Genomic DNA, 27209 nt, shown 5'->3' with positions numbered 1-27209 from the left:
ATAAGAGTGGCGTTCCGTTCATGTAAATGACCCATTTGAAAAATATTAAACAAAGGAAACAAAAATCAAAACTGAGAATTTCTTGCGTAGAATCTCAAAAAAATCAGGATTCGGCCAATTTTCAAAATTTAGGAAGTGGTCACATTTGAGAGGAGGAGGACGACTAACTTCACAATGGCTCCCCCCACCAAAAATGTTCCTATCCCCCACCAATATTGTTCATAAAAATTAAAAATAATTAATTTTGATTTGAAATTCAGTGAATAATTTATGTGAATTAATTTTCTCGCTCTTTGTGAAAATATATCAAAATAAAATATTATGAATGAAACTTTTTTGTCAATTGCTTTAAAGAAAACTTTCTTTTATCCCAAACTTTATTTATCGTTTATTGCATGAAGAGAATGTTATTTTCATTTTTTTGCCTTTACTCTGAAATTCTTCTGCTATTATTTAATTCCTCTAGACTAAGATTATGTTCATGAAAATTATAAAGGAATGGATTCGTCGAATGAAATTTAAATTACAGATGAATGCTTCTGACTCTCTGTAAATTTTCAAGATGGTTTTATGTAAAATCAATAATAATACAACACAGAAATTAGTATTACATTCATCTTGATAAATGTATTAAAGCTTTTGTTTGTTTTCACTAATTTTTAAGAAGACTTTTTTTCTGTCACAATACATTGTTTTATTATCTTGGCAAATTTACGCATTAATTTATGATGTTATAAAAAAGGTTGAAGATTGGATTATTCAGACTACGACAAAGCACTCGAGGGTCATCTTCCTAAGGACGCTGTGATAGAGGGCTTTCTAAGCAGAATCGGTTAGCATTCTCTTCCCATATGTTGAAAAGCATGGAAACTACCATGCAGTCCTGTAATTCACCGATCTGAACCCAGATTGAACTACTAGTGTTCAAAGAACTTACCGCTCGGTCGCCAGTAGGCCTCAAGATTTCCAGAATGAATAAATGTTGTAACATATTTTTGCAACATTAAGAAATAATTTTATGGCCTCAGAAATATGTATTCCATGTTTAAGAACTGTTTAGCAGAGGAAAATGCAAAATTGCTTCAAAACCAAAAATAAAATTCTCGATATATTTATCAGTTGAAATGTTTACAAACTTTGCAAAATTCAACGAAACGTATCCTAAATATTCTACAAATAATAAAAGCCTCTAACAGTAAATCCAAATAATGGAAGGATTCACCAGAATTTCAGCATACTAATTTCAAGTAACCCACAAGTAATATCATCTTCAATCAAAAGGTAGTGGTCATCTCCATTTATTGGCAATATGATTAACACGAAGCTCCTAGTTTTATTTCCTTTTATTGTGATCCGTATGGTTATTTAGATGTGATAGTTCAGGTTTTAATCTTATACATTGCTAGGTAAATAAACTTAAACACTATAGCATCCTTGATTATAATTTATTTTAAAGAACGTAATAAAATGCAGTTAGTATTTTTAGTATTTATTAGTATGTTTATTAGTATATTTATTAGTATGCTTAATAGTTTGCATCTGTTAGATTTTTTTCACTTTACAGCAGGAAGATACTTGACAAATGAATTTCGAGTGATATGAAATATGGTTTGTAGAGACAAACATTCGATTTAGTAGTAATGAAAATTGGAAAACAAGTTAAATTATCAGGACCGAACTGAAGACTTCATGCGATTTTCAAAGACTAGTCATTCTGTTACAATTTTTAAATACCTTTGGCTTATTTTTCTAATTTTAGTTGCATTTGCATGCCGTCTTTATCTTAAAGTTAAAAGCGAGATAAAATATTGTAGGCTGACACGCTAAAACCACGTTTAAACACGAACAGATATATTCTGTTATATTTTTTAAACATCTTCGGCTACTTTTTCTACTTTAAGTTACATTTACATGCCTTCTCTAATTTGAAGTTAAAAACGAAATAAAATATTGTAGGATGGCATGATGAAATCATGTTTAAACATTTAAACATGGTTTCAGCGAATCATCCTACGGTATTTTACCTGTTTTTAACTTCATTATAACCACATGGGCCAGTTCATTCTTCAATAGTGAAAATCATAATCTCTAACAAAATCGCTGTTTGTTAAAAACCTTACAGTTGACTTGAACCTCTCCGAAGAAGCTATATAACATTTCTATCATTTTTCCAGGGACAAACAGGCTAGCCAGGATTTTGCATGACTTCGATGTTAGTTGCTTTTATTAACACTACATTCATTATATCCTAAAATTGTCCGTTGAATACGGATGCAGCAGTCATTGATTTGTTATTTATTTTGGCCTAGAATTAAAGTTGGAAAATTCAATGCATCTGTTTAAAAATTCTGTTCAAAGAAAATAATCTTTCATATTTTATCAGTTCATTAAATATTTTTTTCATTATAATCTTATTATTCATCAGTTACATTCAAAATAATTAATCAGTATAAGGCACTTTGAAAGGTGCACTGTTTGCACAAACTATTAAACAATATAAAAAGGTGCACCTTTCAGAAGCTATTATTTCATACATTTTTCTAAAGCTTTGGTTTTTATTGGATATGTTACTGTTTCTTAAAATAGTAATGTTTATTAAATATCCAACTTAAAAAAAAGTCTATGTATGTGTAAAAGTTAACTATGCACACAAATTTTAGCAGTTTTTAGCTCGAAAATAATGCAATAAAATAAATCTCAAAGGAATCAGATAGATGAAAGTAAAAATAGGTGAAATATCATTTTATTTTACTTTGCCTGTTTTAAATCCGTGAAGCGACAACACAGAACAATAACTGGTATGTCACTTTAAAGTAGTAACTTCAAGACCGTTGCCAGGCCCCCGTCTGTGATCGTTAACTCGTGTCGTCATCGCCGTTCTTCATTTATTTTTTTCACGTTATTTGAGGCTATAGTTTAAGTCAGTTTATTCGCGTGCTTTTTATGAAGCGAAACATGCTAAACGAGAATGAAGTGGAAAAACTAAGTGACTCGACCTTTCTTCCACAGTTAATGTTCCTATGTATAAAATAAAATACATATAAAATAAAATATATGTACGCACAAATTTATTTCGAATTATTAGTTTTATTTCAAAATTTCCCTTTCTTGTTTGTTTGCAAAATTTATGCCTTGACTCGCATTAAGTTTTTTTTTTTTTCTTTCTTTAATTAATTTACTCGCCGCTATGCGGCCAGCCTTCATCTGGCTTTTAAATGCACCGAAAAACAAACGTCCAGTATCCAAGAGAAACATTAAATTATTTAAAAACTGCACAGAATTATCACTGTCATTTTTCCAAATAGCAACAGTGCTGATATCAACAACAATTGCAACTGTGATATTTCAACAACAATGGCTGCGTGCCATTTTTGCTGACATAATGAGAGAGAATTATCAATTTGATGCGATTTCATCAAAAAAAAAAAAAAAAAAAAAAACATAAAATAAATAAATAAAAATCTCAGTCGAATTTTGAAAAAACTGCTTCGAGGTTCACTGGTTCTTGTCTAGATGCACCTATGTACCAAATTTCGTAGTTCTGGTTCGATTAGCTTACGCGCAGGACGAACGAAAGACACAGACAGACAGACAGATTGTTCGAAATGTTCCTTTTATTTAAGAGATACATTTTTCTTATTATGAGACATAAGTTTTTCTTTGCTGATTACGCAATTAAGCATGACTAAAAATAATTCCAGCTGAAATTTCTTTTACCTACACATTTTAAATTTAATTAAAACTTTTTCTAAAATAAAAAAAAAAAAAAAAAAAAATCCTGCTGTATTTTTATTGGCATCAATTTCGTTTTTGCAGTCTATTTTCATTTCCCTTTCTGACCTGCTGAGTTTGGGTTAGAGGATGCACAGTTTACTTTTAAATTATAGTTAAGTTTGATTGTGCATCTGTTGGTTCAAAAACAAGCTTTTTCATTTGCATTTTTTTTCTCTTGAACAAGATATTCCGTGAAATGCAAAACTTGCTATTTTTCACTGTCTTGTTATATTTGATTATTTTTAAAGTGGTTTAATACCTTGGTTTCTTATAATATTTGCGCCAATTCCAATTTCTTTATTACTAAATTGGGGATGATATTTATATGCGTTGTGAATTTTTACTTATTGCCACCAATTCACTGCAGCTTAAGACGCAAAGTAAAAGGTATGTGAAACATGATGCGCTTGGTTCAGGTCTTAGTTAACTCACTCGAGCAGTTGTTATTAGGCGATAAATTATTTAATCAGTATGCACAAGTTTGTTGAGGAGTGTGCATTTTAAAAGTAATGATGATAATTGAATTTTAAAATTGAAATGCTGCGAAACAAAGCATAATGAAGTTTGGTTATGTCAGAGCTTATATAAAAACATAAGGGTTTTAAAACCCTTAAACTGAGTTAAACTCCTAAAACAAGATGTTTTTAGAAAATGTATAAATTTCACGATGTTTGAGTCGGGAAGTATTAAAGCAATAACAGTTAAAAAAAAACGCTGAAAGAAATTTCATATGCACTCGTAATGAGCACTGACATACAAACTTATGATCCAAGATAGCATAAGACTTATTTTTCGTTATACTTTGAATAATAATTCTTGCTTTAAATAAAAAAAAACGGAAAAAAATAACAGTGGACTCCCACTCTCACACGTAAGTGTTAAATTAAATTTTTAAAATTAACCGTGCCATGCAACGTGTAAAATTAAACACATCGAAATGTTCTTAAGTCACGTCTTTACATAAAACCAATCCTAAGTTTACTGCTTCAATATATATATAAGACTGAGTACAACTGAGCAAATTCATCAATACTACCCATCAGTCAGAAAATATTCGCCATCTGAGAAATCGTTTATAGAAATTGGCAGAAGAAACCTCAAGATTCACCGTTCCTTTATTGAAAATTTTAGAATAGTTGGTTTAAAAGACATTAATTTTGATTTGACTTTTATGATTATTGGCTGATTTCGGCTTCATTTTGTAGATTTTTAATATTATTTTTCCAAAGGGGCAATTTGTGCTGAAGGGCTATTAATTTCGTTTTGGCATTTTGCGTTGGTTCATTAGAAATGTCGGTTAACTTTCAAAATTGTTGTCACCAAATATTATCGCCCTGTGTTATATTTAAAGAAATTAAATAATGAAGAATTTGCATAAACGTATATATTTTTCTCGTATTGGAATAAAACAGCGGTACCTAGAGCCACCAAATTTTGAAAAATGTAATCTTCCACCGAATATGGGCATCTGAAAGCCATAATTTGGAATTTAAAATTTTGTTTTATTATCGATTTCATATTTGTAACACTTTAACGCATTTCTGATTAACAAACTCGACGATTTCAAAGCGAGCAATGACAACACTTAAAATAATAATAATAAAAAAAACGGAACATTTCTATTTCCAGCGTGCGAGACTATGTATCGAAAATTCTAAATCTTCGCTCATTTATAAATTATTTTACGGCATTGCTGTTTAACTGAATTTTATGATTTTTAAGTGCAAAGAACATGATTTTTAATAAACATAGATAACCCAAAAAACGTTAAAAAAAGTCCATTTGGGTGTAATGTAAAATCTGAAATCTTTCAGATTTTTTTTTTAAGATTAATTAATTTTTTTGTATAGTTTTTTTAATTGGTTGAAGAGTTATGTAATTATCTGCATCAAAAACGTTATATAAGAATAATGTGAGAAGTTTTAGTTTTTAAATAATCCAGTATAAAGAGATTTATTATAAATATGTTACTATTTTTAAGATATAAATGGGAAACAACTATATTAAAAATTAGACTTCGTTAATATTGCGTTATTAAAGTTAGAATTTTATTTTCCGTCTCCTTTATTTTACGCATATTAATAGTTAATCCACTTAATTATGTTTTGTAGGAAACAAACACACAATTATGTATGGTCTCTAATTCTGTATGCGTATTTTTCATAGCCTTAAGCATTCCCTTTAACTAATACGACAAAAGCAAGTTGCATATGTATTTCTACAGTCATATAACTCGCACTAATTGAATCTCTATGTGCAGTTAAATTGAAACCCTTCGATCTCTTAACTCTCACTAAGTGAAATAACAGAGTAGATGTTTCGGCAGCGGATTACTCACCTAATTTGATACAAACAAATCTCCCGCATGTGTATTAAACAAAAGTTTCACCTTCACACATATGCCAGCCCATCAAAACCGTTAATAGTCATTAAAGACAAGCTCAATCAATTACCTCAAAGGATTTAATTCTGGGGCGGATTAACTTCATGGATGAGATTGCGCGATTAGTTTTTCTGATTTTACTTTCATTAGCTGAAAATGGCTTAATAAATACGGTAAATAATCTACTTAATTGTGTAATCGTAAGCTACAATAAATTCTTCAAAGAGCTTTCCTTGGATCGAACCTAGAATATCGAATGTTTAAATTAGATTCTTTTGAAGTGCTCTAGGAGTTTAAATTAGATTCTTTTGGTCTTTGGAAATTAGAACCCCTTGATCTAAATCGATCTAGCTTAGAACTGGTAACTCTCGAATTATACACAATTACTTCTTAAAAGATAGAAGTGAACTGGTTTGTTCGTAACACTATTCCGTCGGTGAATAATTTTTAACAGGGTATGTATTTTAACAGACTAAGGCTGACGAATTTTTATAGCTGTAACTTGCTTCTTGACCTTTTAATATGGAAAGAAGTCGATTTCAGTTTATTTTAGCACCTAAAAGAAATTGGTTAATATTATTTAATTTGCTCTTGTGTTTTAATGTAGTTTTTTTGGTACTTTAATACTATGTTAATGTATTTCCTATTTTTCTGATTTTACTTATACATTTGAAATCATTATCTGAGTTTCATGCACCTGTTAAAATTAGCATTCATCACTACATTATTTCTATTTCTTTCCATTCTTTTGTAAGTCTGCTTTTATTTTAATAAAGCAAAATACATTTGAGTTTGGCGCATGATAACCTTTCAGTTTATGTGCCAAAAAAATCTTTTATCATACTTTGCCATAACCTAAAGGAAGTTCACTTGAACTGATAAATTCAGATTCAAATCATGTTTATTTTTCAATCATGTCGAGAAGAAATATGAATTTAGTTTAATTCTAAAAACATTTCTTTGAAAAGGCAGATCTTACGACAATTATACCCACTCATCAGATCAACGCTTTAGCCGATAGTAAGCTATTTTTATGGTCAATGCAACCTCATTTAACGTTATTGCGATCTTTTTTTTTAATAGCAGAAGCATTCTTGATAGAAAAGATATTAATTAGACAATCTGTACATCGTTTCTCCATTAACCGAATCTTTAAAAAGGAAAAGGAACACGCATTCCTATGATATCTCCATTGAAATTTTGTTAATAGTAGTCTATTTTAACCAATCTGTAATAATAATAGGTACGAAGTTTTTAGTCCTTTGCAGGTTGACAGCAGTTGAAAATGCAGTTTTTTAAATTTCTCTATTAATGGCCTGCAAAGTATGATTGATACAGCAATAACATTAAGTTATTTCTTTTACGCTGTATAAATTGCTTAGACAATAGAGAGTCATGTATTTATTGGGATTTCTTAGGCTGAAAGTACGAAGCTAGTTAAAAAAACGAGACTAAGCTTGTTATTCTCATTTGCATTTTCTATGAAACTTCAACGGATGAATACAAGAGGTGGAGCTAGTAAAATAAGTCAGATTTATTTATCTCATCTTTGAAATCAAATTTTTTTGCATTTTTAGGCACCTGTTCTAAAATCGTATTTTATGTTAAGAACAAAAGTTTTTCACATTTAGGTTGTAATGAGCTACGTTTTAGTGACAGACTGGGCAGAGTAAAATTTGATTGAATATTCAGAGGCAAGGCATTCTTCCCAACCCTATGAAAAAAGATTGCAAATCTTTCGGTTTCTTATAAAGCATTTCCAAGTGAATGAAGAGAAAAATTAACACTCCTAAGAGTTAAAACGTTTTTTTTTTTTAAGTTCAGTTTGCAACTACGCAGTACAACTTAATTCCCTCAAAGGAACAAAAATGTAATTTAAAAAATGCTTAACATATGCTATGAACTCTTTAAACTTCCCGTGCGTTAAAAATGATGACAAAATAATATGACCGTACTGTATCACTTAACAAACGAAATTTGGCATTTTGCCTTCATCAAAGAAAGTAAAACTTCAACTTATAAAATGCCATTTTCTACCTTTTGTCTGCTTCTAATCAATAAAAGGTCTTAATCCAAGTCCTAACCCGAAACCCAAATAAATATATACACTGGTGTGCAAAAATTAAGTACGAGACGGTTTTTTCAATATAACTTTGTACAAAAGCTTTATAAATCAACACATTTAATACCGTGAGATTCCCAATACGTAAGGACATAAGTAATGTAAGCAACACTTACTAAAAGAGAAATCAGAGGGATAAAAAGAAGCTTTATTGAAAAAGTAGCATGGAGAGCAATGCGACTGAAGGCCGAAACATCCCTGTGATGGGTGTCCAGCAAGAAACATCCGGTCTTTAATAGGGGATATGATCTCCCCTGACTGCTAGGCAGGTTTCACAGCGTCTGCCCATGCTGAGAATGAGGGTGTCAATGAGTTGCTGAGGCATTGCTGCCCATTCGTCTTGTAGCGCCAATCGAAGCTCCGGAATCGTTACTGGTGGTAAGGTACGAGCTGCCAAGCGTCTGCCTAGAATATTCCATACATGCTCGATGGGATTGAGATCCGGAGATCGTGCCGGCCAATCCATACGTTCAATATCCTCACTCTCTAGGAGCTGTTCGGCAGATACTGTGCGATGACATGGTGCATTGTCGTCCATGAAAAGGAACTGCGGACCCATAGCGCCTCTAAAAAGACGCACATATGGAAGAAGAATCTCGTTACAATAACGTGTCCCGTTGACTGAACCTGCGTCGAAGATGTGAAGGTCTGTACGACTACCAACCATGATGCCTCCCCAAACGAGAACACTGCCACCTCCATACCTGTCCCTTTCAATGATGTTCGAGGGATGATTGCGGCTTTCCCGCTCTCTCCAGATGAGTATGCGATGAGAATCTCTACTCAGACTGAATCTGCTCTCATCTGTAAAGAGTACTCGTCCCCATTCATTGTCTCTCCAATTCCGGTGTTCCCGGCACCACAGAGAACGCCTTCTCCGATGGGCAGGCGTTAGCGGTACACACCGTACAGGGCGTCGTGCAAACAGGCCACCACCGTGCAGTCTTCTGGCCACGGTAAAACGCGATATCGGTCGTCCAGTCGCCTGTGTCGTGTGTCTAGCGATTTCTCCCGCTGTCTGCCGCCTGTTTCTTCTGGCCTGTAAGGCAATATACCGGTCATCTGCGGGTGTGGTTCCTCGTGGACGACCACTACTAAACCCCCCGGATAGCTGTTCCTGTAGTTTGAAATTGTCTCCAAAGTCGTGAAACGATGCTGTAGCAATTCCGAACTCTGCAGCCACACTTGTCACACTGCGGCCTTCCTCCAACTTCCCAATGATTCGACCTCGGGTAAAAGCATCCAGATGTCGTCTAACAGATTAATTATTCGCCATTTCTCGCTGAGGCAGCAACTCGGTGTGATTTTAACTGCTATACGGCGTGCAATCTCTTTGCCAGAAATACTGATCTTACACCGACAACATGCTTTATACTACTCAGACACTCCCCCATTACGTCAACCTGCATATCTGCGCATGTGCTACCGTACATCACCTTACTTAATCTCCTGATTGGTCTTTCTGTCCGCTCTGCCTCTTCGTTCAGCTGATATGCTAATTTTTCGACTTCGTCCTTAATTTTTGCACACCAGTGTATTATGCTCAAGTGCAGCAATGCTAAATGCGTAATAATAGAGTATAATTTTACTTTCATGAGGATAGGTGTAAGTGTGTATTTAATTATGGCAAAGCACACGAGGGCTATCTGCCTAAGGGAAGGGATGCCTTCGTGGAGGACTTTCTAAGGGAAACTGGCTCGTATACACGTTACACATGGGGAAACCACGGAAACGCTCATGCAGCCAGCCCGTTCGCGGGATTCGGACCGAACTACCAGTGTTCAGCGACGTTACCGCTCGGCCTCTGGCGGGCCCTCTCATGAGAATAATAATGTAGAAAAGTTGATAGCGTAGATGTTAATCTATAAAAAACAGTCTTGGCAGTTATGGCAAATTTAAATATTTCTTTTTATTTAGTTAAGGGGCCACAAAATGCTTGCACAAATATTGCCTGTTCTTGAGGAACTACATAAATTTTTTAGATATAATTTCGAGGACAACTAGCTAGAATATTTGGAAGAAGCGAAGCAGAAAACGAAATGTGACATAATCCAAGATGGAGGTCTGATTGAGAAGGAAAAATGTTTTGGTTTGCAAATTTTGACTTTAAGTTCCGATTTAGCTCTGTTATGAAAAGGATGGAGAGCGGAATATCCAATTTCAATTAGAATGGTGTGTGTGTTGGTGTATTTAATTATGGCAAAGCACACGAGGGCTATCTGCCTAAGGGGAGGGGTGCCTTCGTGGAGGACTTTCTAAGGGAAACTAGCTCGTATACACGTTACACATTCAATTAGAATGTTAAGTGATGTTCGCAAAAATTAAAAAAGTTGCTTTACATATAATTTCTTATCTGTATATGTATAAATATATATTTAATTTCCTTATTAAATGTCCATCAAATTTCCTTAAAAATGTTCTATAAATTTAGTTTTCAGTGTTTCTCAAAACATATTTTAATTTGATTATTTTTCTTTTGCAGTTTGTTTCCAGATATAATTCAAAAATGTGTATCTGTTGACAATTCTTTCGGCTGCTGCTTGAGAAAGACATCGAATTTTCTGTTATCTCTCCTCCCTTTTTTTTTTTTTTTTTTTTTTTTTTTTGAGGGGGAGGGCTGATTTACTTTTGTTTCGGGTTTGATGTCCAACTTATTTCTTCATATTGTTTTAATTAATGGCTTCCTGTTAGATTCCCATCTTTAGTCGATATCTGCTCTATACGTGTCTCATTCTTTTATTAATTAATTAATGAATTTCGCAGCACTGCACAAAATTCATTATTTAATTAAATATTCTTTAATTTTTATGTCTGTCTATGTATTCATGTATATATATGTATATGTCTGTCTATGTATATATATGTATGCATTTAATTTACGTTCCGACTTTTTACTTCATTTTGAAATTGAATATATGTATATATATATATATGTGTGTGTGTAATGTTGTTGTAGACTTAGACGTAATGATGTATGAAAGTTGATTGTGAAGATGTTGATCCATAATAAGAAGCAAAATTGGCAGCCGAGGCAGATTAAATATTCCTTTTTTATTTCAATTGATATTTGCAACCACAATTCACTTTGCATGCTAATCGCGCCTATTTCGGACATTTTACATTTTTGATAGCTTTGTGATAAGAAAAGAAGTAGCAAGCAGTAGTCTATGGAAGCAGAGGTGCAGAAAGCAAGTGCACAGTTATCCAGTATGAAGACTTATTCAAAGAAGGGTTTCGGATTTCGAAACTTTGAAATTCGAATTAGCTACATAATCGTCGTTATGTGCAAGTTATTTGATGGATTGGTCTAGCAATGACACAGTCCAGAAAAAAGTTGTTACTATTTTTAGAATAGAAAGGGTAAGTACCCAAATTAACATGAGGAAAGCCTTATTGCTTGTAAGAACCCCTTGTTTATCTTCTAAAGTGACAACTGAAGTGAGTGTAGAAACTGCACAGGAGAAGGGTTAAAAGTACCCTTTATTAAACTCTTTAAAATTCACAATGCGTCGACTTGACGCTAACACACTACGCTCACTCTAGCGGTATCTCAAATAACAAGAACTTAAATAATTATTCGAAGATATTAACAAGCAGAAGAAATTACTTTACAGGGCTCAGATAATCCTGTTATTTAAAACCGCGTCGAAATCTAGTGGCAGCAAAGTAGTGGCTGTTATGCCACGTAAACCAGCAATAACTGCAAAAATAAGAAGCTCACGCTACAGAGGTGATGGCGATTGCATTAGTATTTCATCTTAAAAATGCCCCATTTTGTTAGTATTTACTTATCCTTTCTTAGGAGATAATCAAATCGAAATTAATTATTAAAATTTATGTGTGTATTTATATACAAACAAATGCATAAGCTTAGATTTATTTGTAACTCAAAACTTAAGCAGTTGTTTGAACCTCATTTGAAACAGAACAAAAATTTTATTAAATTTTTAAAAAATGCCAGAAACAAAACTGTCAACAGGATATGGCAGTTGAGAAAACAATGGCATTTTGATTCGTGGAAAGAACTTTTAGTTATACAATGAAAAAAAAAAAAAAAAAAAAAGCAGCAGTATTGATTTTAAAAAATACCTGTGAAGGCATGGCTTAGCAAAATGCCGTTCTTTCAACTAGTAATATATTTACGTTAGATTAATAATTTTTCCTGCTTCAAATAAGGTTCAAACAAATGCGTAGTTTTTGTTGCAAATAAAATTTTTAATTTTCCATAATTTTTGCAAGCTTCTGATCAATCTAGCTGGGTTTTTTTATTCTTTATAAATACATTTGACACTGTTTTCGCTTTGGAACTAGTCTGTTTTGGGGATGATTTGGGAATTAATAATTATTTCAAATTACTGCCCTTGGAGATTTTCTGAATTATTCACAATTTTAAATTCTTCTAAAAATAAATTCAGCAGAAAGCGAATGATCGTGTGAAACTGCGGTTTTCTCCCTGACGAAGAGCTACAATTTTGCATGTTTTTCCTATGTTTGTATTTTTTGAGGACTCCATTTTAATGTATTTTTTATTTCGGTTTGCCAGGCCTGTAGGGGGAAAAAATTCTTTCAATATATCACATTATTTGTTGCAGCAATTAGAGCAAATGAATTTTATTTTTTAATTTTTCATTCCTTTTTTATATGTACATAAAATGTTAACTTTCAGTGCTAGTTAAACAACGTGTAGCCTTTCAGTGGAAGGTGAAAAAATTATCCTGTAGCTCATTACTTTGGCATTTCCCCATCAAACTACAGATTTATTAAGGTTCCCATATTTTTTATTTAAAAATATTATTTTTATCTAGATGATCTAAAATTTTTCATAACTAGGGAAAAAATTACAAAACATAATGTTCATTTTCATGATTATTTGATTATCGCTTAAAACACATGTTTTTAAATTATTCATGTTTATATTGTTTTGCTTTATTTGTAGCTTACTTCTGACTTTGGCCTCCGATTATGTATGGCTGGATGCACTCACCTACAAGTTACGCTGTCTAGGTTTCCGAAACTACATCACAAACATTGTGAAATCTTACCTAACAGGTAGACACCTTTATCGTTCGCGTCTCTGGCACATATTCTACCCGCCGAGCTATCCATGCTAATGTACCAAAAATGTCCTTACATGGACCCACATTATTTAACATTTACGTGAACAACATTTCCACCACACCCATCTCCACACTCGCAATATATGCTGATGATACAGCGATTCTAGCACAAAGTGCATTTCTTAGTTCAGTCATCCAACGGTTACAAGAACACATACAAACATTAGAGATTTAGCTTGCCAAGTGAAAGATCCTTGTAAATATTGACAAAACCCAAACTATCAAGTTCTCTAGGGAAAAGAACATCAAGAAGAATCTCAAGTTTTATGGAACTACCCTACCCTGGGCCAAGGAAGTTCTTTAACTTGAGATGATCCTCAATAAAACTTTTACCCCCCCACACACACATTACATCTATTATACAGAAATTTCGAGTGCGTAAAGCTCACTTCTTTCCCTTAATTGCTCGAAACAGTGTTTTGTCTTTAGATAACAAGTTGCTCATTTATAAGTCCGTTCTGCGTCTCTTACCATGTTATGTATATTCAGTCTGGGTGAACCTGCAGAACAAATCGAAAAAATTTGCAAACGGCTCAGAACTGTGTTCTCCGTCAGGTCACTAATTCATCTTGGTACATACGTAATAAAAGTATTCATAAAGAACTTAATGTCGGCCTGCTTAGAACCCATTATTATAACATTGCCAAGAAGTTTCACGAGGGTCAAGCAACTAATTGCAGCACAGCTGTTAAAGTATGTAATTTATGACTATAATGATTTGTCCAACTTAAGCAAACCAGTGTCTATTTTAAACATCTATAATATGTAATTTGTATTGAACCTGTAATTATGTACCTGTTACCTGTTTGTATATTTGTATTCTGCTGCCTCGTACCTTATGCATTTTTCCATGTGGTAATCTATATCTTATATTGTCATATTCTTATAAATTCTTTCACATAGCAGCACTAGTTTTCGTTTACTTGCGCTATTAATCCCTTTTATTTCAGGTTCTCGTCACCAACTCGAACTGTACAGCTTAAAAAAAAAAAAAAAAAAATATTATTATATTTTTAATACCTCAATTATTACTCACTGTCAAAATTATCATGAGCACTAGCTTCAATTATTAATGTGAAATTCCTAACTTATTACAAGTTTGTGCATTTGCCAGTATAATTAGGAAAGTTAATTCTTCGATTTGGGGCAGGGCCGAGTAGCCCAGGTACCCTGGTGATACACCACTGTTGAGGATGCTTAATTGTGATCTTTAGAGCTTAATGTGAAATCTTACAGGTTCTAATGTTTAATGGTTGAAAAAAATGAAAATTCTAAAATGTGAGACGAAAGGAAAGCTGAGTTACCAAAGGGTAAACGAATGGTTAAATTGTTATCATTTCAAGTGCACTGCGTAAGAGTTTTTCGCATGTTATTAAAAGATTTCTTTTAAGTTAATAAAATAGTTTTTAATGAAGTTTACAGACGAAAGTAAATTGAGAAGAGTTTTCATGCTTCAGAAAGAAATCTTCCAGAAGCATTCCTGCATATAGTTTTCAGCTTCACATTAAAGTTTGAAAACGAAATTAATCGACTTTGCTTTAATATTATTACTTTTTAAGAATGCAAAATCCATTTACGGAAATTCGTAATATCGTAATAATCCATCGTGAATAACATGCGCAAAAGTGCATTTCATTCACGATGAAAATGTTCTTTAATAAACCGTTATAACATGAAAGCTGTTTCGCCAACAAAGGGTTTTAAATTACTCGTGAGAAAAAGGTGTTTATAGGAATTACAGTGAATACCAGTTTCATTTAGAGGTCGGAAAGTGTCGCGAGTTGGTATAATAAACTACCACTTCAAGATTTGAAGGACGTTCGCCAATAAGCACGCATCCTTCAATGGTAAAAAAACATTGACCTGCGAATGATTGTTGGTTGATTTCAGCGTCAACCACTGAATGTGGGAGACCCCCGTCATGTTGTCAGAACCAAGAGACATCTTTAATATTTTTTAAACAAAAAGAGATAAAGAAAGGAAAAGAAATAATAATAATAATAACAATGAAATATCTTCTAATATGACAGCTGAATCAAATGAAGTTTTTTTTATTTTTTTATTTTTTTTATTTTTTTTTTTATTTTTAGGGGGGTTCATAAAATTGCATCGCAAGCATTTTGAACGTCTTTTACTGGCAATGGTGTAAGCGGATAGATCAAATGTTATGGACTCATAACCACTGACGTGGGGAAAGCTTCCTCCTGTGTGTTATATACAGGAAAGGAAATAATAAAGAAGAAAACACCATTAGCGTATTATTAAGTGCGAAAATTCTGAACTGTTATTGATAAGTTCGAGTATTAGTTATGCTTTTCTTCAAATACATTTACAGAAAAACTCGATTAGTATTCGGCCTTGGAATATGATTGCTAATATTTAGCTATATATGTACGTCTTACTTTATTAACGGTATCACTCAGCGGTATGTTGGTTTTAATGGTATAATAAAAGGGGGGGCAAAATACAGCAATCGCATAGCCCGGCTTCGATCAATCCAATTTTTCCATAGTACGATTTAAAAATTTCAAAACAAACAAAATTCGAATACAGCAAAATTAAAATATTACTGCACAAAACTTTTAATTCATAAATGATGAGTTCAGTTCCTCTTCCTTTATATATTACATAAAATTCTTTCTGCAAAATCTTGTGCTATGGATCCGACCAATGATTCAAGGTGTCATAGGGACATTTTAAGGCCTATTATTTGTGCTTCACTTTTTTGCAAGCCATTAACACTATAAAAAAATGCGTCTACTGCCTTCTTTAATGAAATTTTAATGAGAGCTAAAACATCAGAAACGTTATCGAAAATACTGTCAAGCATGAAATAAATTAACGCTAAGCAATATGAAGACAGTATGGAAATACATCATACCATACTGTGCAGATGATTTTATTAGTTATGAAACTGGTAATGATGATGTCGTTAATAATATAGTGAAAACTGAGCAACTTGGTTTCATTGAATTAAATTCTGTCAACGTAACTGACTGCATCAAATCGAATCCTGATGAATTATATAAAGACTTTTATTAAACTGATGCAAGAACGGGAAGACAACTTAGGCAATGGTGACTAAGTTGAAATCTGCTCGAAAATTAATAACTGAACAACTATAAAAAATCATGAAACCTTGTCAAATATATTATGGAATTCGATTCCGATACTGAACATAGCCTTACAATTCGCCGAACGATAAACAATGTAATTCGTTATTTAAAAAAATATATAAAAAGGAAAGGAGAAAGAAGAGAAATCTACAGATATCGAATATTGCAATTTTTAGAGAATAAAAAGTAAATTACGAAAAATTACATTTCTTAAAATTATTACTTTCATTTATTTATAGAAAATAAAGAAATGAATTGCGAAAAATGCACTTCTTACAATTATTTCTAATAATGACATTTCAATTGATTAATCGTGTTTTATTGATTGAAAAATACCGAGAAAAAAATTTGGAACCATTTATCATTTTCTGTATGTATTTAATTCCTCCTCTGGTTTCCCCCCCAAACAGTCCATTATTTTGGTGACACCAATTATCCGTACTACGCGAGGTATTGCTGTATACCGAAATTATATCTCAAGGAAGATAAGCTAGTGTCGAAAGACACTATAAACATTGCAGCAACCTAATCCACAAATTAGCCAAATAGTGCTGTCCCAAATAACGAAGACCTGCAGCATGAAATGAAAACCTAGGAGCTATGAATAGAACGATTTATTATAGTATGATGTAGTCGCAAGTAATAATTGTATTAATCTAAATCGAGAGATCGTAAGGCAGTTTTGCATAATTAGTAGAATAAGTAACTTTCCTAAAATCTCCGAAAATGCAAAATAGTTTTGATTACATTTTTCATTTAAAATTTGGACACTTTTAAAGCATTGTTTATGTAATAAAGAATAAACTGACATTGTAATAACATGACAAGCTTCTTTCCTCTTATTTAGACATAGCTACACATAAATATTTTATTAATTTATTAACAAGTTAGTTTTTCTGCCTTTTCCCTAACTACTGCTGTTCATTTTACTCAAAAGTATTTCAGTGAGCTATTAAATAATAAAGACTATGAAGATGAGAAAATAATGGATACCGGGTAGTTCTTACTGTCTTGCGCGTAAAACCCAGGAGTATACGTTTGCCCTTCAGAAGATATACGAAGAGTTGTCATGGTAAGAAACAAATCGTGGCGAGGAATTTTCAAGAACTGAGAGACATTTTCTCCTTTGGTTTCCTATTAATTTCATTTATTACTTTATCCTTAGAAGAATATTTAGTTGCAATTTTTTTAATTAAGATTATTTTCTTACTATTTTTAAAGTAGCGAATATAATAACCCCTTTACTGCCACCCAGACGATATAGTGGTTAGTGGAGGTAAACCGCTGAGTTGGCTTCCGACCCAGGTATAGATATATCCACGCAGAATTGGTTACCAACTCGGCGGGAGTCAACCACTAGCTACCAGGCCGCAGCTCTACATATGCATACAAGGCACTTGAAGAAGAGTACAACAATGTACAAAGAAATATATACATGTGCATACAAGGCACTTGAAGAAGAGCACAATCAAAATATATGTAAATACATATAAATACAAACTCATATACAGACATATACACACTTACATACATAGATATTCCGAAACAAATAGAAGTATACATACTCTCACTCATATTGATATATACACCCATACATATAAGTTATCATGATAGTTAAAGTTTACAAGAAGCATGCCATTGAGGTACGCGTGATCCTTAGTATAAACTAGGTACCATAAATAAAAGATATAAACATGTACAGATACATTACAGCATTCAGATACAGTACGAACTTTATGTATGAGAACCTGGCACAGCATAAATACAAAATTACATAATGAACATACATATCACATATTCTGTTGCTGACATATTGAAATAGCTTATATAGACTTTTTCCAGTGGTTAATGGAATATCTTCCAGTGGTTAGTGGAGCCGACTGGGATACCGAAGAGTCCGGATTCGAATCCCGAAGAAGGCATAGTTGTAACTGTCAGTCCCTCCAGAGAAAGCAATGGTAGCCGAACTATTAAGTGCCTGCTTAAAAAAATAATTCATGAAATGCTTTTATGATTATTTTCTATTCCTTCTGAACGCAAACGAGTAGCCGATTAATAACTCTGTTATCAGGTATGTATGTTGAAATTAGAATCCTAAATTTACTTCGAAATTGTTATATCTTTTGCAGTTTTCCCCAACTTTCTCTCGCATGCTGGGCAAAATGGATTGGTGGCTAACCTTAAACAAACATGACATGTTAAAAGACAAAGATTCGAATCGAAAAATGGAAGAAATTTACAACTAATTATGTTACTGACTCAGTGGAAGCTGAAGCTTCTCTGCTTAGGAAGAAACTACTCTGAGCTAGTTGCTGGTTGTCATTGAATAAGAGCACCTATATAGTGAAAAGAAAGTTCTGCCTTCATATTCTAGCTCAAGTTTTTTCAGAGGTAAGAAAGTATGATACTTGTGTTAAGAATATTTTAAGAAAAGAAGATAGTTTTAAGTTTTATGTGTTATTTACAGTTTCCAATAATTCAATAAAGTTATCTTCGTTTTAAAAATATTTTTGTAAGACACAAAATAACTTAAAGAGGGCAAAGCCTGTGGGGTTTTCTAAGAGTACCTGAACAGGGATAAAATCTGAAAACAAGTAATTTCATCGCTTCCAGTTTGGGATATGAAAAGCCTTGAAGCATCATTACAAATCACTTTAAGAATTTAAGAATAGAAATGGCTTGAAATTTCACTCTGATAGCCACTTATATTTACTTCCTGTTGCGAAAGTCATTTTGAGAAGAATATTTGTAAATGGGGAGTAAACCAGCTCTGTATTAATCATTTTCTCCATAATGAATACAAATTCTCAAAATTTGCCGGAAACAAAATGAAATTGTAGATACTCAAGAATGGCTCAGCTACTAACACTTTTAGCGTATATTAATTTTGTTCCGCTTACTGTAGAAAGTATTTCGTTCTGCAACAAACTTGTAAGATGGGTAAAGATATCGGAGATATTTGACAACTTCGTGACTCAGCATGATATAGACAAAGAAAAGTGCTTTGCAGATTACTCTGACATGGGGTGTACTATAACTTCCAGTATAATTGTCTTTTTGTAGCCCAAAAAGGTTGAGATAGATTAGTCCTCTGTAGTTCAGATGGCGGCTGTGATTTCCCAGAACTGCCCAAATGATATAAAAATGGAGGTATGAAAGACATTTTGCTACTTAAAACTAAAAGAGGTATAGATTATTTGCAGTCTCACAAAAAATGGGTAGTGATACACATTTTCTGAAATTTGGAAATAATGTGACTTTCTACAGGAAATAAATTAAAATGATTAAATTTTTCAGTTATAGAAAAATTACATGAAGGAAATCTGTTTAGTAGTTTCAACCTAGTTTTCATCAAGAGCACCTCCAAAGAAAGCTGAGTTATTGAAGAAACAAGATTCGCATAACGAGATATGATGTTCAATTTTCCTCTCTGACTCAGATGCGGATGGGGCAACAGATTTTATAGATTGGAAAAGGCTGCGTAGTCTACATTTCTTTCTTGGCATCTTCCAGCAGCTGACTGAAACGAATAAAGGTCTGCAGGATAATTGCGCAACAACCTTTGTGTTTCGTGACTGGTTTTGATTAAAGCCGGTATATTATACTTTTCAGACATTTAGACAGTGATTTTAGGGTGTGAGACACTTTTTCTCCAGTAAAAACCTACGAGCTTCCAGAAATGTTTTAATCAAATAAAAAAGAAATTGCAGGATTGCCCTATGATGAAATCCTCAAATCCAATTAAAAAAAAGTTTTTTGACATCCTTCTGATTATAGAGAGTGAACATATTTCATCGTATCGCTAAAGGTTCCCTCAAATTTAAGTCTTTCTAACAATGTGTGAGTGCGATAAGAGTTTTTCAACAATGGTACATGTAAACATAAAAACCACAGTAGATAAATTCATTAAATTTGCTGCTGCATCTAAGGGTTTTAGAACAACCGGCTATCACTTTGATCAGTACAATCAAGTAGGCACACCTATCTCCCTGAAGATTCAAAACCTCTCAGACATAAATTGGTTATAAATTTTGATTAGAAATACCTGTTTTTATTTTATTTTTTTATTTATTTATTTATTTTTGGCCATGATTTTTGATAAATAAATAAATAAAAGATTGTATTGTATGACTGAAAGAATTAAAGTATTTAAACATTTTCTATATAGAACTATTAAAGTTTTTATTAAAATTAAAGTATTATTATGCTGTAATTTATTTTATTTAATATTTTAAATGATCATAGCGGTTCTCAGTTAAAGGTAATGTTGGGGAAATAAATTAAAATTCCTTAAATAGTTTTGTAACGTTTACAGTATTTTCACTGCATTTTTTTTTTCTTTGGCAATAGCTTGATTAAAAACTGCTTCTTTAATTTTCCAGGTAGGCATAAAAAAGGTTTGAAACCTGTCATAAATTTTATTATAAAGGTATATTAGATTTTTATAAAAGTAGTTCGAGAATTCCTGGTATAACCTCATTTGACAATCACTAGTACAGAACGATTTAACAAAGATATAGAAGAGCTACACAGTATAAAACTGAAACATGGAGCGAATATAGCACTCAATATTTCAAACCAAGCGTATGCACATTCGGTTGAGAATCATGAATGTTTCAGAATGTTATCTACATTAACTGTGTAAAATGGGAATTTTCAGAGGCATTACAGGTATTGACTTCAAATATCTAGAATTACTAGATATAAATGGGAGATGTATTAGAGTTCAAAACAGGACAAATTATTAGTGCCCATCTGGCTGCTATATCTTTCATCAAGGTCAAAATTTTATTTTATGTATTGTAATATGCGTAGCACAACATTCAGCCTTATATTTGTATATCTGGAAAAATGAAGAACTTCGAATAATTTATGCAGTTTCTAAGGTAAGAGGAAGTTATCCAGAAAAGATGTAAGAATATTAAAGAAAAAGTTGTAGCCAAAAAACGTAAAATGACTACTCAAATTATTCGTAGCCAAGCAGATATAGGAAAGCTTTTGATGACCAGCGCTAGTGTAAGCACCATTTTCATTGCTGTCAGGAGGGAAACGCGCAAATACAGTATGCAGCGCAAAAATGTGTATAATTCAGCGCTGAGTCCATAGTCGCCGTCTCCACCCCCCCCCGTCTGATAGAGTTTATATATGAAGAGCTCCTACAAAGGCTCATGATGTGAGTTTTCTGGTATTCTCAGTGGCGGTAAAGATGAATTGGTGACGGTTTGGGCCACAGTAGCCTGGAACTCGGGGAGCAGTTATCATTCTTGATTCCCTTTCACGGATTTTCATTGCACCAATTGCCCTCAGATGTTCAAACATTGTATCCCGGAAGAGGTAATGTGTATCAGGATAGAATCATAGTGCACCAGATCACATCACGATTTGGTGACAGAGGGATTTGAAGACCATAAAAGTAAACTTGAACATCTGCTCCATCCTGAACAAAGCCCTAATCTCAACACCACTGAGTGTGTCTAGGGAATGTTAAAGGACATAGAAAAATTATCCTTGTAAAATATCATCGAGTGAAATAAGCCCCTTTTTGAAAAATTGCTAAAGAAGAAAATGCTAAAAATACATTTAGTGTCTAAGCAAGAATTCTAACTCTCATGTTCAAGAAGAATCGTTGCAATATTATCCTTCAAAAGAGGGTCTAAACCGTATTGCAAAAGTTTTACGTTCTAGATGCAGGTGTTTTAGTTTGATTGTCTAATCTCTGTAGTTTTGATCTCACTGTAACCTCAGCATTAATAACTATGTCTTGGTAAGGCTGCCGACTCTACTCAGATATTCAATTCTATGTGCTGTAAATGACCTGACAGCTTCATTTTTTCTGATAGAACTATATTCGATTGAAATCAGGTTATTTTAATAAACTGAAGTAGCTGGAGATAAATTAGGCGTTTTGCCCAACTTAGTAAAGTTTAATTGTTATGAAACAATTCCATAAATTTATCTGTAATATTACCTGCTTGCAATCTGTAATTAGTTTGTATTTATTTCAATTTTTTTTTAAAATGAGGAAAGATGATAATAAATTTACCTGTCTCTGAACTACTGAGTTTAATTAGCTGTGTCTGCGAAGATAATGATAAGCATCCCGTAAATTGAAATATTTTATATACTTCGCAACTTGAAACTAATTATACTGTGATGAAGAGTAAAGAAAATTCTATGATCTTTGCATATTTTTTATTTTTTTTAATTACGCTTTCAAGCTTTTTTGTGTAAAAGCTCCGATTTAAAGCTGAAAATGTACTTCCTCTTGGATGACCTAATAAATTCCCTTTAAATTTTCTAAATTAAAGTTACTGAATAAAAAACTCACACATATTTTTTATTCGAAAGCATTTAAAAGTAAGCCAAATAAAGATAAATTTTATTTGAACTGATAATTAAACGAAGCATTTAATTTTAAACAAAACAAAAGAATTTTATTTTGCAATAATTCCTTTACTCCGCAGTTTAATTTGGATATATCAACTCACTGTCTGCTTCATAACGCTGGTGGCGCAGCTAATTCTGAACTGAATGTCCAAATTGTAAACAAAAACCTTTTTCATTTTCAATTAAGCTTCCATACTAAGCATAGTCGTCATCTGCTTTTTCCCTTCGCTTCTATCAACTTGCTGAGGTTCGAATCCCGCGAACGGGCTGACTGCACGGGCGTTTTCGTGGTTTTCACCATGTGTAACGTGCATACGAGCCAGTTTCCCTTAGAAAGTCCTCCACGAAGGCATCCCTTCCCTCAGGCAGCTAGCCCTAGTGTGCTTTGTCATAATTAAATAAACCAAACCAAACCTATCAACTTTCGTTAGCCTTTCTTCAAAAATGTAAAATTTTTCGTTTTTACCGCAATAGCTTATTTACGGTTCGAAGTGCGAGTTATCAGGAATGATGCAAGAGGTACAATGTCATATCGCAGGTTGACGTATCTGTTCAGAGTCCAGGGATATTCCGGATATGTGTGACAGCTTCATTCCGCTTTGGAATTCGTCTGCTGCAGCAAGGGGATGAATTCGGCCTTCTGATGTCCCAAAGATAGGGAATAATTTTAGCGATTCCTATCGGAAGATGGGGAGGCTTGACTGACTAATTGATGACCAGCATTGTGTGTTGTAAAAGCTTAGGATGGCCCTTGGAACTGCAGTTCATCCGTAAACAGCACAGAGGCAACAAATGCGGAATTTCTGCTCATTTCCTGCAGCACCTATTGCCCAAATTTAATCAAGTTGAATAATAAGCCAGTTGGCCGTGTGTTGTGACCGTGTGACTGTTGACTTTCTTGTTTCTCTAATCTGATGCCTAGGTATTGCTACTTGTCATGAGCCGGACACGTTACATTTAAATGCAATATCTCGGCACACTTAATAATGAATGAATGAATAGGTATTGCTTTCTTCTCATTCGTCAACGATGCAGCGTTTGCCAACTACATTTCAAATCCTTTGGTAACTAACTGCTGTTTAGTCAAAAGTGGCAAAACATACGAAGGCAATCTGTTCAAGGAAAGAGATGAGTTTATGAAGAACGTCCTAAAGAAAACTGGGTCACATTTAGTTCACACATTAGGAAAACTATGTAAAAATACGCGCAGGTAGCCCATTCTAGCCTACATTTTTTTAGAATTACCTATATTCACCGCTCTTATCTTATCCACTCGGTCCCTGGTAAGCTAAGTAGCAAAACTGTTGCAACCGTATTGCTGTTTAATTCACAGCTCGAGTGCGAGGGGCATAAAATTAACTATCGCAGTGATGTAGGCTGACTTATGGATAGTGAACGCCTGAAAGAGCAATTTTCATTTTTGCTGTATCAAATAATGAATGACACGTTATTGCATTGTCATAAATAACAATTTTTTATCAAAAATCTGCCTTTTAAAAAACAATCTTGCATACTTATTATTGAATATAATTATAATAAACCTTATATTATTTACAGAGAATATGTAAATTATAATTGTAACAATAATATTGCGTATATCAACTTCTAAAACCTTAATACTACTATCTTATTTTATTCTTAGCTAACAGATAGGTTTCAGAACCGATGTTTGGACAAGTCACTCTCTGGATACTAGATATTCTCTTCGAAAAGGCAGATCATATCATGTAGCTGGAATTCAACGCATGAAACTGTAGCTTCAAAATCTGTTAAAGAACTAACTGCAAAGCTGACAAGTCAGCGATTTCGAATCTCTAAAACCAATATTGCTTGACTGGAATTCTACAAACAAATTAATCAAATTCATTTCCCAGCCCATAAATTTTAAGGTTTTATGTTTAACATGACTTTTTTATGAAGTAGATTTGAGTGATTTTATTAGATGAGGAGATTAATAAAATATATCGAATGATGGAGTTTCTTCTGCTTTGATGTGAATTAACAGGCATTTCCTTAATTTTGATTATTATTCACTGTTATATATTTTTCTTGCTTGAATAATTTTCTTCCAAACTAATTTTCTAAAGTTTAGAACAGTATTCTAAATCAAAGAGAAAAGAAACACGCCAGTTTAAACTTTAAAATTAGGCAAAATAATAATAATAACAATCTTAGTCTGGCGTAGATTTTGAATAAAACTTTATCAATTTCGAAGGAGACCAAATACAGATCAACGTTCTTCAGGATTAAAATGCTTCTGAAGAAGACGGACCTATATCTGATTCTTCTCGAAATCAAGATTGTTCAAAATCTGCTCCAAAATTTAGCTTGTTTTTTTTCCCCTCATTTTTAAAGTATTCTAAATTTTAAGAATTTAATCTTATTTTTATTATTGATTAACTTACAAATATTGCAGCACTTAAAATAATACATAATCACCGTACCTCGGCTAGTTCTGGAGTTTTTTTTTTTTTTTTTTTATACCTTGAATATCAAAAATTTCGAACATTTATCTCGGGCATAAAACAAATGGGAACTGTAACTAAGTTTCCTGCTTAACTTTTCTTTCTTTTAAGAAAGTGGGAAATTCCCGAAAGAATTTCCCGAATGTCATCTTTCCAAAAAATACGGTCACTTAAAATAGTACTTTGTTTATTTTTGTTTTTACGAAGCTTACAATCCCTTTTTCATGTTAAAAGACGATTAATGTAAGAAAGGTGTTGAGATAAATAGAAAGCTCACAAAGCGCTTTATGTGCTTTTTCGTCTAATTCCTTGGACTAGGATTTCCAGAAGTCTACTTTAAAGCATCAACGTTGAGTCAACTCCATAGAATTTTGATAATTTCCTCCGATGCATAATATAATAATTTCAAAGTAGCAAGCTTGTTCTTCATCCATTTCACGGGATTATTCATCATTCATATTAGAAAATGAGCTTAGCTACTTTAAAAACGAAAAACTTATTGTATTTCTTCAACTAGCATCGTCTAAGAAAAGGAGGAGAAAGGTCGTTCATCCGATGAATCGAAGACTATCCGAGCACCTGGTATTCTCTTCCTTAGTTGGCCAATCGGGATTCGAGGTTCGACCCTCCCTCTTGGAACGCCAGCTGCTGCTTCAGCATCGCATCTGTTCCTCGGGTCAAAGCGCGCTGATCCACGACTCAGCCCAGCTGTCGGTCAATTTCGGCCCCTTCTCCCATCCCAGAGAATAGGTACCCCAAGTAACCCCTACCTGTATTCACCTACCTTTACTCAGCTTCCTTTGTTGGGAGGAACTGTTTTCAGTGTACCCCCAAGAAGGTAGTTTTGAATGGGTGTCTTAGACAAAGACTGGAAAATACGTTAAAGCCCAGAGGTAGGTAAAATTCCCTATGCTGCACGTTCCATAACCAGAATAAAAGATCTCAAGGACATGTACCTGGGGAGGAAAACCTCGCCCTTTGTTCGCGACTGCTTCATCTCCGAGAGCATAAGCGAGGAGAAATTTTCAGTTGCTTTGTTGATGTCCGGAGTCTCCCACGGTTAGTGGGACTTGGATACGTTTTCTTCGGTGGTCGATCTTTTATTCAAGACCAAAAAAAGGGGTCCTTCTTTGTGCTGATGCTTCCTGGTGCGTATTGATGATATTTGGAGGCAGTTTCGTATTCTAAAAGCTGCGAAAACGGATTTTGCAAACCATACGATAGTGAATACTTTGGGACATTTAGACATCTTCTCCCTTTCAGTACAGTAAAAGAAGTTTGAACTAAAGTAGATTAATGGAACTGATACAAACACTTTATGTCAACAGTTTTAGAGTGTTAAAATGCTATACAGATTAAATATAAAACTTAAAAGTTTAATATACTCACACTACCATTTGTAGCCCGTGTTTAAATTTCAAGTGCGTATTTTCCTTACAAAGAAAGAGGTTTCAGAACGTTTTAAATTTTCATTCACTTTATTCAATCAAAAAAAAATCTTGTTGCTGAAAATAAGTTTTCTAAATTAAACATAAAATATCTAGAACTAAATCAAGGAATTGTTGAATTTTTTTCTGTAGCATAATACTGAATTTAAAGTTAAGAAATCAAAATTTTTAAGAATACATAAAAATATTTTTGCCTATATTTCATTACTTTTAAAATTAGCATTTTGGCTGAATTTTTAATGTATTGTTCCTGTAAGCATATCACAGCTCTAATTCTGCATTCTTTTCTTATCCTTTGAAATTGGACAAAAGTTTTAAGGTTCTTAACTACTTGAGTTTTAAGATGTCAATGTAAACTGTTAATTCGAACCAAATAGGTTGTTCTTTCAATGACATC

General features: G+C 33.2%; 1 long non-coding RNA gene across 2 annotated transcripts in view; it reads left to right on the top strand.

The window, feature by feature from the left end:
- LOC118203743 (uncharacterized) overlaps positions 1–24873 on the top strand; it is a 48725-nt gene extending 23852 nt beyond the window's left edge. Inside the window, exons 2-4 of one of the 2 annotated variants that reach the window (XR_004760633.2) lie at positions 13216–13328; positions 18642–18903; positions 24542–24873. This is a non-coding gene — a long non-coding RNA (uncharacterized LOC118203743). The remainder of the gene's footprint in view (positions 1–13215; positions 13329–18641; positions 18904–24541) is intronic. The other variant, XR_004760635.2, reaches the window with a different exon arrangement.
- Positions 24874–27209: the final 2336 nt, after the last annotated feature.

The sequence above is a fragment of the Stegodyphus dumicola genome, chromosome X2, assembly GCF_044657685.1.
Source record: "Stegodyphus dumicola isolate Sdum_Otavi_A_Nest chromosome X2, ASM4465768v1".
Lineage (NCBI taxonomy): Eukaryota > Metazoa > Arthropoda > Arachnida > Araneae > Eresidae > Stegodyphus > Stegodyphus dumicola.
Note: the sequence above shows the minus strand (reverse complement) of the source record. Positions and strands in the feature narration are given on the sequence as shown.